Source organism: Schistocerca piceifrons, chromosome 4 (assembly GCF_021461385.2).
Source record: "Schistocerca piceifrons isolate TAMUIC-IGC-003096 chromosome 4, iqSchPice1.1, whole genome shotgun sequence".
Classification (NCBI taxonomy): domain Eukaryota; kingdom Metazoa; phylum Arthropoda; class Insecta; order Orthoptera; family Acrididae; genus Schistocerca; species Schistocerca piceifrons.
This window is the reverse complement of record NC_060141.1, coordinates 657,966,638-657,983,752: the sequence shown is the minus strand read 5'-3', so window position 1 is coordinate 657,983,752 and position 17,115 is coordinate 657,966,638.

Sequence of the window (17,115 nt, the reverse complement as noted above, 5' to 3'; positions counted from 1 at the left end):
CCATTTAGTGCCTATGGAATTTTGCCATGCTGTGTGGGCGTTGGAACAGCATACCCGAGGCTCAGTGAAACTACGTCTTCCAGGAGAGCCTCCTCGCTCCAGAAGGTGTTGCTCAGACCAATGCCAAACTCCAACTACAACTGCTGAGCCCGTTGTGCCGTGCAGTGCCCGTGCGCATTTTCCCGCGCTCGCCTGCCATCCACCTTTTACCGCTCCCTGACAGGCCGGGTATTCACCCGAGGTTTTGGATTCTACATATCCTAACACATTGCCTACGTATGGACCAGACGCACAGTTACAATTTTAAACATCTTACGACAGTTTCAACATTTGTTACATTTCAGTTCTATTACAATATTGCTTGACGTTTGACATAAACATTAATATTCACATTGAAACTTGTTTACAGTTTTCTTAACACAATGGCATGAAACAAAAAAGAAATGAAAGCAGAACATTAATTACACAAGTTTAGCGAAAAATCAGAAGAAAAAGGTATTATATGTACAATAGGACAGAGTCGATGTTGTTACAGGCTGTTTCCCTGAAAGACGACAAATTTGCGCCCTACCACCGGCATGATGAAGCAAGGATCGGGATTCATCAGACCATACATGGCTCTGCCACTGCGCCAACGTCCAGTGCCGATGGTCAAGTCCCCATTTCAGTCGTTGTTGCCGATGTCGTGGTACATGCATGGGTCGTCAGCTGCGGAGCCCATCATTAGAAGTGTTGGCTACACTGTGTGTTGTGACACACTTGTACTCTGCCTAGCGTTAAAGCTTTATTCAATTACAATGAAATGAATACCTCTAGCTGCATACAGGCGTTGATATAAGTAAACGCGAACAGTTGAGAATGTGTGCCCCGACCGGGACTCGAAACCGGGATCTCCTGCTTACATGGCAGATGCTCTATCCATCTGAGTCACCGAGGACACAGAGGATAGTGCGACGGCAGAGACTTATCTCTGGCACGCCTCCCTTGACATCCACTTCACAACCTATTGTTCCGCACCACATGCATAGTGCCCCTGCTCGTTACTTGCGGCTTTACTGCCGATTTCCGTAAGAGTTCGGGCACTGTGCATCCGCACAGAAGAAGATGGTCATATGGCCGGTGAGCCTTTATTACACACACACACACACACACACACATATATATATATATATATATATATATATATATATATGTGTGTGTGTGTGTGGGTCCGAAAGAACAGATACCATCTACTTATCTGGCCGGAGTGGCCGAGCGGTTCTAGTGGCTACAGTCTGGAACAGCGCGACCGCTACGGTCGAAGGTTCGAATCCTGCCTCGGGCATGGTTGTGTGTGATGTCCTTAGGTTAGTTATATTTAAGTAGTTCTAAGTTCTAGGGGAGTGATGACCTCAGAAGTTAAGTCCCATAATGCTCAGAGCCATTTGAACCATCTACATATATTTAAAACCTTACGTTAGTTCCGCCACAGTTCGCCGCCTGTCCTGTTTTACTGTGTTGCCGAACCTACGACGTCTGACATCTGAGTTGATGGGAGGGCGCCCAACCCTACGACGTCTGGAATTTGTTTCACCTTGTTTTCGCTACCACAGCCTTCTCGAACACCCGGGCAACCGCAATCTGCCGTCGGTCAAACTCAGAAAGATTGCTTGCCACCCCCGTTCTACACAAGGACAACACGCTCACTGACTCTACATGGATCTTGCGTGTGTATGATTAGCAGTCATTTCTCGCCAGGTAACACTACTATTGCCTAGAATGGTAGGTCTGTGGTATAATGTGTAGATGCTAAAATAGCTGAACAAGAGACGCAAGCCTATTCAGTTAACTGTACTACTTCTATGAAAGGTGTTCGTAATATCTCTTCGTTTCTATGTATTACATTAAAGTGCAAAACACACTCATATAAAATGACGTTTTTGAACAAGGCTGTCCACATTAATCAGAGTAAAACTTATAATATACATATTATTATGACAGATGCATTACGAATTTGTGTAGTCATGTGAGAAGTACACATTACTTAAAAAGTTACAGATTATCGAACTAGCCGGCCGCGGTGGCCGTGCGGTTCTAGGCGCTTCAGTCCGGAGCCGCGCTGTTGCTACGGTCGCAGGTTCGAATCCTGCCTCGGGCATGGGTGTACGTGATGTCCTTAGGTTAGTTAGGTTTAAGTAGTTCTAAGTTCTAGGGGACTGATGACCACAGTAGTTGAGTCCCATAGTGCTCAGAGCCATTTGAACCATTTTTGAACCATTATCGAACTTTGATCGGAAACATTTCAGATATAGCCGGTGCCACGAGCGCTCAGTTGCTCTGTTACTTTACGGCTCTCCCACGAAGACGTGATAAAGTGCTGCACGTAGGAATAAGACGTCTGCGTCCGGTCTACGATACCGCATTCATCACCCGATTCGAGATACCGTAGATCAGGCACAAATCTGTACTCACTGTTGCTTTCTTGCGACAAGAAAAAGCCATTTCCAGCTTAAGAGAGCCACCCGAGCGTTATGCGAGGAAAGAGGAAAGCTTTACATACAGCCGTTCCTCTGTGAAGTGTGAACCTGTCCGTTATCATGAATCAAAATCGTAGTAATAGACAAAATAGCCCGCGCATTCGTTACACTTTAGTATACAGAAAGCCTTAGCTCCAGAACTATCTCAGCTCCATTTAGGAAACAGAGTCTTAAATTTAAATTGTTAGAAAAGTTTAGTGTATGTTTATTCCCCCCCTCCCAAATTTTCCCATCCTGACATTTCCCACCCTCATTTTTCTTGTAGATTTGAGTGGGCACGTCCACTGAAATGACCAATTTTGGTTGCATCTTTATCTGTGTTTTGGTATGAGGAGTGGTATTGATTCACTTTCTACGGAACTTCGTTGTCTTCTACGAGTAGCGTACTAGGTGGATAAATTTAATTTCTGAGTTTAATTCTTAAAAATATATAGGACTTGTAACGGGACATCCTCCTCTAGCATTACTTTTCCTCAACGGTAGTTGCCGATACCAGTATTATTTTTCGAAGTTTCGACAGGTCAGTATTATCTCAGTTGCTTTTCTAAAAACTTTCATATAATTTTATACACAGTATGTTATATTTCGAGCTAAAATTTATGAAAAAGAATTACTTTATAAAATATTTTAGTTTCTATATTATAATCGATAAGTACTAGTTCCGATAATTACAGTTAAAATTATTTTTTGTAGAAACATTTGAAATTACGAATTATTTGCAGACTTAAATTTCTATTATTAATTACGCACTTCTGTACTGTTTACTATGTTTATTTCTGGACTGAATTATAAAATAATAATCGAAACTAATAAAGTAACGAAAACTAGTAGAAATTCATTTGTTAATAAAAACTTTGGAATATTGTTATTTCCGCAGTGTGTGAGAGGCATAAGCTTGCCTCTGATGTGATCGGACGTATTTTTGTATAATAGGTGTGAACAAAGTTTGTTTAGTTCAAACCAACCGTGAGGACCTGATGTTAGATTTTCAGCTTGAAGAATCAGACCCCTGAACAAGAAGAACTGGAGCCATCTCAGCATGACAAGCTAAGCAAACTTGTAAATTTATTGTAATCTTCGTTCCTCTTCTTCATAAAAGACATTGCTTTGAATTACTTGGACTGGGTATTGTTTAATGTGGGCAATAGATGAAAGAAGGAGGGAGGAATTTACAGACTACAAATTGAATACTTACGTACAGTATACAAATCTTTCTCCTAGTGTCAGATTTTTCGATGTTTCAAAGCTCTGCTTTTCTACCATGGTAACTGTACTTTCCTTGCATTTGAAACAAAGTATAGCTTAAAAATTGATAACAGTTTACTGCTGATCTGCACCTACGGGTACTGACAAAAATTTGGAAATACCAAAAACACATCACTGATGCGTCATCATCGATTTTACTCGGCATCGACGGAGACGGGCAAATACACTCCTGGAAATGGAAAAAAGTACACATTGACACCGGTGTGTCAGACCCACCATACTTGCTCCGGACACTGCGAGAGGGCTGTACAAGCAATGATCACACGCACGGCACAGCGGACACACCAGGAACCGCGGTGTTGGCCGTCGAATGGCGCTAGCTGCGCAGCATTTGTGCACCGCCGCCTTTAGTGTCAGCCAGTTTGCCGTGGCATACGGAGCTCCATCGCAGTCTTTAACACTGGTAGCATGCCGCGACAGCGTGGACGTGAACCGTATGTGCAGTTGACGGACTTTGAGCGAGGGCGTATAATGGGCATGCGGGAGGCCGGGTGGACGTACCGCCGAATTGCTCAACACGTGGGGCGTGAGGTCTCCACAGTACATCGATGTTGTCGCCAGTGGTCGGCGGAAGGTGCACGTGCCCGTCGACCTGGGACCGGACCGCAGCGACGCACGGATGCACGCCAAGAACGTAGGATCCTACGCAGTGCCGTAGGGGACCGCACCGCCACTTCCCAGCAAATTAGGGACACTGTTGCTCCTGGGGTATCGGCGAGGACATTCGCAACCGTCTCCATGAAGCTGGGCTACGGTCCCGCACACCGTTAGGCCGTCTTCCGCTCACGCCCCAACATCGTGCAGCCCGCCTCCAGTGGTGTCGCGACAGGCGTGAATGGAGGGACGAATGGAGACGTGTCGTCTTCAGCGATGAGAGTCGCTTCTGCCTTGGTGCCAATGATGGTCGTATGCGTGTTTGGCGCCGTGCAGGTGAGCGCCACAATCAGGACTGCATACGACCGAGGCACACAGGGCCAACACCCGGCATCATGGTGTGGGGAGCGATCTCCTACACTGGCCGTACACCACTGGTGATCGTCGAGGGGACACTGAATAGTGCACGGTACATCCAAACCGTCATCGAACCCATCGTTCTACCATTCCTAGACCGTCAAGGGAACTTGCTGGTCCAACAGGACGATGCACGTCCGCATGTATCCCGTGCCACCCAACGTGCTCTAGAAGGTGTAAGTCAACTACCCTGGCCAGCAAGATCTCCGGATCTGTCCCCCATTGAGCATGTTTGGGACTGGATGAAGCGTCGTCTCACGCGGTCTGCACGTCCAGGACGAACGCTGGTCCAACTGAGGCGCCAGGTGGAAATGGCATGGCAAGCCGTTCCACAGGACTACATCCAGCATCTCTACGATCGTCTCCATGGGAGAATAGCAGCCTGCATTGCTGCGAAAGGTGGATATACACTGTACTAGTGCCGACATTGTGCATGCTCTGTTGCCTGTGTCTATGTGCCTGTGGTTCTGTCAGTGTGATCATGTGATGTATCTGACCCCGGGAATGTGTCAATAAAGTTTCCCCTTCCTGGGACAATGAATTCACGGTGTTCTTATTTCAATTTCCAGGAGTGTATATTCACGCATGGCTCCAGGCCAGAGGGTGCGAGCTGCGGTGACAAGGAAGTGAGGCGTGATGGTCGGAGGGAGGCAGCAAGTTTTGGGGAAATGCTGTGCGCCAGAGCGCGGAAGCCTGTTGGCGCAGGCCTCGTGACCGCGGCACCTCGGTCGTGATAAGTGCTGCGTCCTAGCTTGGGGTACGGCTTGTCTATGGAACTATTCTGAGCAACTCTATAAACTAGTTCCTTGGCTTTGCCCAGCATTCTGTAATGTTGCTCTGTGTTTGAGACTTAAACCTGCTCTGGGCTGTGAAGGGGAGGGAAGCGTGAAGTCAAGTATTCGTATGTGGTCTGTACTCCCACGCTTAAGTTAGTATTGAAATTTTGATAGGTGAAGTGTCCTTGTGGCAAACGGATAGCATAAACTGTGCTATATCTAACTGCCTGTTATAGCCCAGCTTTTGAAGTTACCTCATGCAGGGTGAGCAGGCATTGGAAATTGAAAAATGGGACGCAGAACGGCGCCTTCCACAGTGTGCAAGCTGAATGAAAGTTGGCGTGCCACGTGTCAGTACCGCATAGTTAACACAAAATTATATTTCTTGTACAGACTGGATTTAATTGTTTCTTGCACTAGTCAGTTAAGCCTGTCCGTATATAAGAAATATTTGCTCGTTCATAGACTCGAACTGCCAGTTGTTCTCTTGCGTTCTCTAAGTAAAATCACACCTTGTATCTTAGCTGTTGGGTAGTAACAGTGGTTTATTGCTGTGTTATTTCCTTTTAAATATTTGATCCAACCGTTTGTTTTACGGGTCTAGTTTCGTCCGTCTGGGCCTAAGAAACATGTGATTATTTATGTACACATACTGCAAAAATTGCTCATGTGCGTTGTCCCAACGAAATCACGCCTGGTATTCTGTAAGCAAGCTGTTTTCTGGACGGTAATGGCTACTTGCTTAATGCTGTTCCATTTGCTTTCAAATATTTAATCGAAATGTTTCTTTTTACTGACGTCCTCGCCTAAGAAATAGTTGCTTATTCGCATACTCATACTTCCTGTTGTTCTTGAGCGTTCTCTCAGTAAATCACGCCTGATATCGTAAATAAGTTAGCTGCTGGGCATTAATGGTCATTTGCTAATTGCTGTGTTATTTTGCTTTTAAATACTAAATTTTATAGTTTCTCTTGGTTGAGAAAATAATATGTCAGCTGGTAGTTAATAACCTCCCCTTGCTTAAGACTGTTTTATTTGCTTTAAATGTTTCCTTTAACTGTTTAATTGACTATTATTATGGGTGAGCTAGAAGAGGCTTTCAAAGGCATTTAGAACAGAAAAGCTATTGGAATACGGAATAAATGCAGGGCTAATTAAATATGGAGGGTTACCACTAGATGAAAGACTTTTACAATTAATAAGTAAATGCTGGTCGAACTGCAAGATCCCAGATCCTTGGTATACATCAGAACCAATGTTTCTTTTCAAAAATGGAAACGTAGTGACTGCATAAACTACCGTGGCCTCAGTCTTCTAAACACTGGCTACAAATTATACTCAAAGATAAACAATAAGCGCATGAAGAATATCACAGAAGCTACTATTTCTGAAGGACCAAATTGATTTAGATCAGGTCATTCATGCACAGACAATGTGTTTGTAATTAAAAAAGTAATGGAAAAACACAGAGAATTTATTACAGAAACCTATATGGCCTTTATGGACCTTGAGAAGGCTTTAGACTGTGAGCCGTGATAGCCTATGGAAGATTATGTTTGAATGTGGATATCCATATCACCTGATAGAGGTAGTAAAAAGTCTTTACAAAACTACATGCATTGTAATAAGCACATGCAGGAATCAATTAGAAGAAATAGTTATTAACCAAGAAGTTAGACAAGGGTGTGGACTATCACCTTCCCTTTTTAATATTTACATTGACTTCATTCTTCGTAAATGTAAGTGTAAACAAAACCAAGAAATTAAAAGAACAAAAGTGGAGTACCTCAACGTACTGTTGTTTGCTGACTACATCGTTATTATTCAAAAGAATGAAGATGACCTCAAAAGACCAGTACGCCAGCTGAACGAAATTTGCAAGAAGTGCACTACTTAAATATCTAGCAAGAAAAAAAAAATGTATTACGAGGAACGTATCCAGTCAGATCAAAAATAGTTTTGGACAATTCAGCTTTGGAACAAATGTCTCAAATCTGTTGTTTAGGCTCTGCTGTAAGTTTTGATTTTGACCCTGATATTGAAAATAAAACACACAGCTTTCAAGCTGTCTGTGGAACCATTAGCAGAACATCAGGCCATAAAGTAGAAAAAGAAACTATCACGAAATTCTATAAAGTTATGGCGGTTCCTATGTTATCCTACGAAAGCGAAAGCTGGGTTACCACAAAAAAAGAAAAAAATGCGCACAGCAGAGATGGGGTTCCGAAGAAGCGAAGGTATTAGAACAAAAGTAAATATTTTCAGCATGAAAGAAAGAATGCAAAAGTTATAGTGAACATCGTAGAAAACACTGCATGAGAATTCCACGTCACAGAATTCCTCAGCAGATCCTGAACTACAAGCCGAATGGAAAAAGATATGTTGGAAGACCTAGAAAGAAATGGAAATGATTTGCTTGTGAGTTCGAAACAGGCAACAACCTAATCCTTGCAAGGAAGGTGATGGTGGTGATGATGGTGATGATGATGATGCTGCTGTTTATTGAAGAATCACTGTCGCTTACTTAAAGCTATGAGATATTCTATCAGTGTTTAATTAACTCTTTCACTGGTCAGCCACGACGTCTTCGGATACAGAATTCCAACAAAATAATTTGTAAGGTTACTTGGAGTTTGAACTGATGCGGCGCGTTGCAATTAGATTAATTGTTTGGAACTTATTGAAGTCAAGAAACTTAGTATAAATCATTTAATAGAAATTATTTCCATAATGAAAAAGCTCTATTGTACTGTTACTTGGTATTAACTATCCTCATGCTTTGTTTTATTGGAAAGAAAGGTTTTTAATAGTATACGTCTTTTCCTATTTGCCCAAATGCCAATGTATGAACTGTTCTAGGGTCAAAACAAATTTTGATAAGAGATCAGTGGCTTTCCACTGCGGTCCAAGCAAACCAGTTCCAAGATTACGTATCACGCAGCTCCCCTCCGCCACCCATCTCCTTGTCATTCCTTACTGGGTGCGTTCCAAGCTCATTCAAACTAGCTTCTAGTCGTCTGAGAAAAGACAGCTCTTGCATGGTTTTCAAGAGAATCTTACACATCCGAAGCAGTTAGGCCCAGCGGTCACTTTTCTAAAAAATTTAAATTTAGTTTTTAGGCCCAATAGTCATTTTACCAAATACTTTAAAATCTGTATTTGACTGAGATGCAACAGGAACTATAACGAGAACAACAATATGAAGTGAGTGATTAGAAGCGACGGTCACTTTACAAATAAGAAAAATTTAGAACGGAATTTAACTAAGCAGGCACACTAGACACAAAACGACAAGAGATGTAGTACCTAGGTCCGATAACCTGAATTGTCATTTACTGATAAATGATGTGAAGCCATCACACCGCTGTTATTCGAGCAATATCGAGGATATGCAGCACAGTTGTCGATCGCGTGCCGCAACATGTTTCGGGACAACATTATACCATTTTCAAGCACTAAAAACAGGGAAACCAGGTAAACCAATCCTCCTTATACCGACAGACATATAAGTACTGCAGACGTCCTGAGTTACAACCTACCTACCTAATAGCATTAAGAATGTCAGGTAGATTATAACTCAGGACGTCTGTAATCCTTACACGTCTGTCGGAATAAGGAGGATTGTTTTATCTGGTTTTTAGCACTTGGATATGGGATGAGGCTGTCCCGAAACATGCTGTGGCCATAATTACACGATTGGAAACTGGGCTGAATATCCTCAATATTGCTTCATTGGCTGAATTCTAATTTATAGCACTAGAAACAACGCAATTTCCTTTAGCACCTGTTTCATGATCCTTCTAGGCTTTTGACAGTTTCCTAAGGGGCCTTGTCGATATACTGCGCAGTAGGACCATCCCCCACCCCCTTCCTCCTACACTAGGTTAGGCTTCGAAGTGTTGGCAGAGCTGAAGCGGTGGAACGAGTACATTCACCCCTATGAGGGCGAATACTTGTCTGATGACCTGATAGGATCGTAAACAGGAGTCGATATAGAAGAGGTAGGGGATCCAGTACTAGAATCGTAATTTAAAAGTGCTTTTGAAGACTTAAGACAGAATAAGGCAAGAGGAATAGATAACATTCCGTCAGAATTTCTGAAATCATTTGGGGAGGTGGCAACAAAACGACTATTCACGTTGATTGTAGAATATTTGACTCTGACAGTATACCATCTGACTTTCGGACAAACATCATCGACACAATTCTCAATATTGCAAGAGCAGACAAGTGCGAGAATTATCGTACAATCAACTTAACAGCTCGTGCATCCAAGTTGCTGACAAGGATAATATACAGAAGACCGGTAAAGAAAACTGAGGATGTGTCAGCTGACGATAGGTTTGACTTTAGGCGATTCTGAAGTTGCGGTTGATAATGGAAGCAAGAGTAGGTAAAGAAAAATCAAGGGACGTTCATAGGATTACTCTACCTGAAAAAAGCGTTCGGCAAAGCCAAATAGTTCAAGATGTTCCATATTCTGAGTAAATTGGGAGTACGCTACAGGAAAATTCGAGTAATACGCAAATTGTACAAGGACCAAGAGGGAACAGTGAGAGTGGGAGACCAAGAAATCGCCCTCACTGTTCAGTCTATACATCGAAGAAGTAATGATGGATATAAAAGAACGGTTAAAGAGTGAAATTAAATTCAAGGTGAAAGGATAACAGTGATAAGATTTGCTGAAAACTTTGCTATCCTCAGTGAAAGTGAAGGAGAATGATTACAGAATGTGGACTGATAGTAAATCGAAGAAAAACGATGGTAATGAGAAGTAATAGAAATGTTGGTAGCTCAACATTAAGATTGGTGATCACGAAGTAAATGAAGCTAAGGAATTCCGCTGCCTAGGCAGCAAAATAACTCATGACAGGCGGAGCAAGGAGGACATGAAAAGTAGACGACCACTAGTAATCCTGATCAAGAGAAGTGTACTAGCGTCAAACATAGGTCTTAATTTGAGGAAGAAATTTCTGAGAATGTTTCTTTGGAGCATAGAATTGTATGGTAGTGAAACAAGACAGTGGGGAAACCGGAACAGAAGAGAGTCGAAGCATTTGAGATGTGGTACTACAGAAGAATGTTGAAAATTATGTGGACTTGTAAGGTAAGAAATGACGACGTTCTTTGGAGAATCGGCAAGGAAGGGAATATATGGAAAACATTGACAAGAAGAATGACAAGGATGGTAGGACATCTGTTAAAACATCACGGAATAACTTCCATGGTACTAAAGCAAGCTGTAGAATGTAAAAACTGTAGAGGAAAACAGATATTGGAACACATCCAGCAAATAATTGAGAAGAATTAGGGGCGGGCACATGAAACCAGTCAGAAGACGATCACTCAAAAAAAAAAAAAAAAAATAAAATAAAATAAAATAAATAAAATAAAATAAAAAATGCGACAATGTCTGAAACTTCATAAAGACTGTCAAGTTTTTGTTAGTATTTACAGTTATCAAAATTAGGTAACGGATGTAAAACAGAAAAACGAAAGCACAACTCCATTGTGCCTGTTGCCATTTCTTTCAATTTGAGAGCATTTGTCTTGTAGTACGTCCGACTAAGTACATGAATACAATGCATTTCAGTCACGTTTTGGGCTTTAGTGGTTTAGTGGATTTAAGCAGTCCAACATTAAGAACACTTTGCCTTTAAACTTTTGGCAGAAGTTATGTAATGAATATATCTTTAGACAAATTATCGTTGTTCGAACATGATCAGAATTTGTGACGCAGGTTTATCAGAAAAATTATAGTATTAAACAAGATAGGGACAAATACAGCTTCAATTGGTGTAGCACCTTCTAGCGAAGATTAAAGACAGCCCCAGAATAAATGTGCAGAGTAAAAGTAAATCAAGCTCGTCTTTTCGGCGTTAATCCGAGTGTGCTTATACAGTAGCATACCAGTCAACTGTCTTTCCTTCCCTGTAGCCGTTAATTGTTGCTTGAAAGCATTCTCCGTAAGGTTTTACGCCTGTCAACGATCTGATTCACTTCAGTCTTCCAGAGATTAAGTGCTATGTAGTATTGTTTCAGGTCATGGTTATTCCCAGCGACACAAATTTTTAAGAACTGAAAATCCCAAACTATGAAATTTCAGGGTCACTTGTATGGTTTCTGATGTAGTTTATGGTGCGTTTGTATAAGGCTCTCAAAGGTGTTATCACCAGAGATTTGTCCATTTAAAAGAAATATTGTTTAACCCCTTCGATCCTAAGAGTAGTCTTCGAGTCGCGAGTGATGGCAACAGTCTGTCTCCTTATGACCAAAAACGTTGCATTCTAATCGCCCGATTGCCGAAAGTTGCTCTTATTGCCTACGTAGTCATTTAACTTTGCAGCGTTACTCTAGTAACTAGTAGTACAAAACTGTTCGCGTTAGCGCGACTTTTCGTAATGTATCCAATTCTTTTCTGTGTATTTCCCGTTACACCCATGCCAGCACTCGAGATAAATCGTGAGATAGCCAAACACTGTGCGCATTTTCCAAAGAACTGCGTAGCCCTCTTTCGAGAAGAGCTCTCCGTGGGTGCCCCAAAGTGGCAGCGTTGTGTAAAATGAGACCCTGGGGACACGATTCTTCCGAGGCAGCCTGCTACGAAACAAGGAGAAAAGAATGCCGTCTTTCGGGAAGCAGTTTCCGTCTAGTCGGCCAAAAAAAGGAAGCTTTAACAACACTTTCTGTCTCAGAGGTCTGTTTACCGGGACCAGAAGGAAGTCCCTGAACGTAACGTTCTCTTACGCTCTGAATCAGAGAATCGTCTGTGTTTCAAAAATTCTCCACGTTTCCCCCCCCCTCCACCATGTGGACTGATTTGTCCACTGTGACAAGATTTGTAATTTCATAGCTCCATGTTTGCAGAAAGCCAATACTGAAACAAATATTATTACTTCCCTTCTCTAACGGATGCGCCCTTCTGCAGGTCAAGCAAGAGCCGAATTTTATCGGTCATTCGTGTTTAGGCATAGTTTATCATTGATGAAATTCATTGCCTCACCTGATCAGAACAGTCACTGAATGAACGTACGAATATTCGTAGTGTATTTTATACCTGCATAGTTCCCTATGCAGTTCCATCCGCCAAATTGCTGACGGTCCAAGGTTTCGCACCGCATGAAATATGGTACAAAATTGTTTTCCAGTTGTTCAGGCTCTGAAACTTCTTGAAACATTAAAATTGCGTGCCCGCCAAGCGGTTTCTACGCATTATCCTTCCTTCCTGGAGTACTAGTCCCACAGGATATGCAGTGCTACTTCTGCGAATTTTTGAAAGTGAGAGACAGGTAATAACAAAATTGAAGCTACTACGGCCATCACGAGCCGTGCCTGGATAGCTCAAGTGATTTAGTAAGTGCTCGCGAAAGGCGAAGCTTCGGTGTTAATGCCCCTGTCCGGCACATAGTTCTAATCTGCCAGGAAGATTCAGTTAGGCGCACGCTATGCTGCAGAACGAAATTTCATTTTGGTGTTGAAGAATTGTCTACATCTACTAAGATAAAGTCACAGCTACTTGACAGCCGAAGACCCATATACAGTTTTCATTGAGGTGTTTTCACATACCTGACTGTTTTCTTGGCTTTCAGTAATATTCATTTCATTCGTGTGGAAATTTCACTCCAGTTCCGTGGCTACGTGATCTAGAGAAAATTAGAAATAAATAACTATTGAATATGTATGTACATCATTAGCGTGCTTTAATGAACTGTTTGTTTATAACCACCGGATTCAGAGTGGGCGTTAATGGGCTTCGAACGTGTCATTAATGGCGTGCTATTCTGTGCTTACAAAACGGTAATGAAATGTTAAAACATATCAGTATCCTCTCTGGATATTATCATTAGAATAAAAATATAAGCCTGCACTCTTTCCCATCAAAAGCATTTATTTTCACAAAGTGAAAAACGCTTCGGATAAGATAACTCTAAAATGTTGAGACAATGTGTTAAATTATTTGCTGATTTATCACGTGCTGAAAGACATTATCTCAGAAAAAGAAGTTAGGCGCCCAGAAGACATAGTTGGATGTCAATGCCATTTGGTACATGTACATGCACAACATTAGTGTTTAAGTTAATTGAAATTGGAGTTACCATTCCCCTTGGCTGGCAATACTGCCACCAGAGTGCAGAAGTGTTGTTCTTGTTTGGTGTTGTTAACAGGCCTAGTACAATATACAGAATTGTTACAGTAAAATTCAGCTACTCAAGGGGTCCAGTGTGAGCCGTAATCATCGTAGGACAACGAAATGAAGTGATCAACAGTTGCCAGCAGCAGTTCTTGTGGAATCTGAACAACGTATTCCTGTAGACTGGCCTTCGAATCAGGTAGAGACTGAACGTGTCCCTAGCAAAAGCGTTCTTTTAGACATCCCTAGATCCAAAATAAGGTGAATTCAGTGAGAAGTTCTTTAAGACATCCCCAGAGCAAAAACCACGTGGATTCAGATCACGTGGTCTTGCAGGTCATCCATCTAAAATCTCTGCAGATAACAAGTTTGTGAAAGGTAGCATTAAGCAGCCCTTTATCTGGGCGAGTGACAGGAGGTGTTGTCCCAACTTGCTTGTAGAGCATGGTTTCCCACGGCTGCACTTTTCCAAAGCAAGAATAATATGCTGTACAAGGAGGATTAGACAACGCGCAGACCTCAGGGTACACCTGACAGACCCTCTGCGTGCATTCGCTTCAAAGAATACCTACCGAGAATAAAGGTGCTTGTAAATACATACCATACAGTCTCCTACGGCGAGTGCAATGACTCATCGTGCACCACACGCGGTTTGGCAGTACGCCAAATTCGGCGTTTTTGTGTATTGACTGTACGCTGTAGTGAAAAAGTGCCTCGTCACTCCATAGAATATTTTCTGGATACATGTCATTAACCATAATCCATGCGAGGAACCGGAGAGCAAATTCAGAACATCGCTGCGGATCATGAAGTTACAGATGGTGCAACGTCTGTATCTTGTATGGGTACCCGTGTAAAATAGACCGCAGAACTTTCCGTACTTTTAAACACGGGAGGGACAATTCTTGTGAAACTGCACGAGCATTAGCAGTACCCGGGGCACGTGTAGCGTCGTCAGTTACAGCAACAGCAAAATTTGTTAATAACTTCCCCGAGCTAGAACGCATTTCTCTTCTAGGTTCCACGCCAAGCTCGCCCGTATTTTTCAGTTTCATTATCATCTTCTTTAAGCCATTTAACAACATCGGGCCTCTCCTCAGAAATCTCAGTCTGCGATGCTCTCTCAATATAGCACTGTAAATGCTGAAGTTCATATAAAACAATTGAACTAACAGAGTATGGCCTCCCATCTCGAAAATTTTTACTAACACTACGGCTTGTCAAATTGCAGTGAGGATTTCATAATGTCAGACGAACAATGTAGAGCGCCATACTTGCATCTGATAGCCCAACTGCAACTATTTCTTCCAACGTAAGTTCGTCCCCCATTAACGCATTAGCATCTCAACCAGGTTTCGCTGTCATACGATAGGTGCACTTGCACTCAAGAATCCACATGTCTTATGTGACATTTATAGCGAAACACCATATGCTAATGATTACAATTACGATTAGGGAACTGTCTTTGAGTTGATGCTCCTGTGGGATGAAAAGAGTACCACAAAAGAGGAAATCGTGGGATACTGCACATGTCCATTGTAAGCACTAACGATTAATAAACGTTGAATTCAGAACTCATTAAGACGTGAAGCCCGATTATTATCAAGTCTCTAGGTGTCCTCGTGGCGTGGATGCAGTTTGTGTGGCAGTCCACAGTGCATCAGGATTGGTTTCTGGTGCACAGAGACGAAGATGCTGCCGACAGTCCACATACTTCACATTCTTGATGGCCGGCGTATCAGGGCAACGGCGTGCGAGAAGAAGCGTTTCCATTCATGCTCCTGTACGAGCGTGAACAATGCAGCGAAGTTCTCTAATCTCCTTTTCAGCGTCGAGCACTCGCTTCCACGCATCACAAAGATTGTGTCTCATGTCCCGATTGAAGTTGTTCTCTCTCAGTCTCATTTTCGTAGATCCTTTAAAATCATTTTCACAATATGTACAAGCCTGCGACTGTGAGTAACGCCATTACCTCTTATGACAAAGTATCTACCTATAATGGTCGCTGTAGACGATAGTGCTTCTACAAATTTCATTTCAAAAAGAAAGTTCAAATTTGCCGATGGTAGTCATCACTGTACAGACAACAATGAACAATGAAGTGTTCTTGTAAGACGACTTCAGCATTTACAGCGCGTAAATGTGGTTGTTACTGTTAACCATTTCTTATTGAGTTAATTCTTATCGCCGGTTGTGTGTAACATGAGGTATCAGCAGCCACGAAGCACAAAAGGTTCTGCTGTGCCTAGGGGTGGAATTATATCATTGACTGGGGCAATGTTTTAAGTTTGTTGCTCTCGCAGTGCGTAAGAGTTATTTATTTATTTTTATTTTTTATTTAACCTCTATAGCTCCCTGTAGTGTCATGGTAGCTATTCCGTGATGTCTTAACAACTGTCCATCATCTTGTCCCTTCTTCTCGTCATTGTTTTCCGGATGTCCCTTTCCTCGCCGATTCTGCAGAGAACTTCTCATTCCCTACATTATTAACATTCTTCTGCAGCAACACATGTGAAAAGCTTCGATTATCTTCTGTTCCGGTTTTCCCATAGTCCACGTCTAACTGCCACACAGTACTGTACTTCAAATACACATTCTCAGAAATTTTTGCCTCAAGTTTAATACTAACAGACTTTCCAAGGTTGCCTTTTTACCAGTGCTTGGCTGTTTTTTATGTCCTCCTTGTTCCGTCCATTATGAGTTAACTTGTTGCCTAGGTAGCAGAATTCCTTAACTTCATGTGCTTCGTGATCATCAATCCCGATGTAAAGTTTCTAGAAGTTCTTATTTTTGAAATTTCTCAGTACATTCTTTTTCTTTCGGTCTACTCTAAATCCATTCATGGCTCATTCCATTCAGCACATCCTGTAATTCTTCTTCACTTTTCCTGAGGATAGCAATGTCGTCAGGGAATCTTATCATTGACATCCTTTCACCATGAATTTTAATCACCCGTCCAAACAATCTCTTATTTCCATCATTGCTTCTCCGATGATCGAACAGTAGAGGCGAATGTCTACTCCTCTGCCTTACATCCTACTCAATCCAATCACTTCGATCTTGGTCTTCCAGTCTTATTCTTCCCTCTTGGTTCTTTTGTATATTACTCGTCTTTCCCCGTACCTTAACCCTATTTTTCACTTAATTTCCAATATCTTACACCATTTTATGTCGTCGAAAATTTTTTCCGTGTCGACAAATCCAATAAATGTGTCTCGATTTTCTTCACGCTTGTTTCCATTATCAATCACAACGTCCTAATTGCCTCTCTGATGCCTTTACCTTTTCCAAAGCCAAAACGATCGTATTTAACAGAGTCTGAATTTTCTTTTCCGTTGTTCTCTACATAATTACTGTTAGCAACTTGTATGCATGAGCTGTTAAGTTCCTAGTGCGATAATCCCCACGAAGGTCG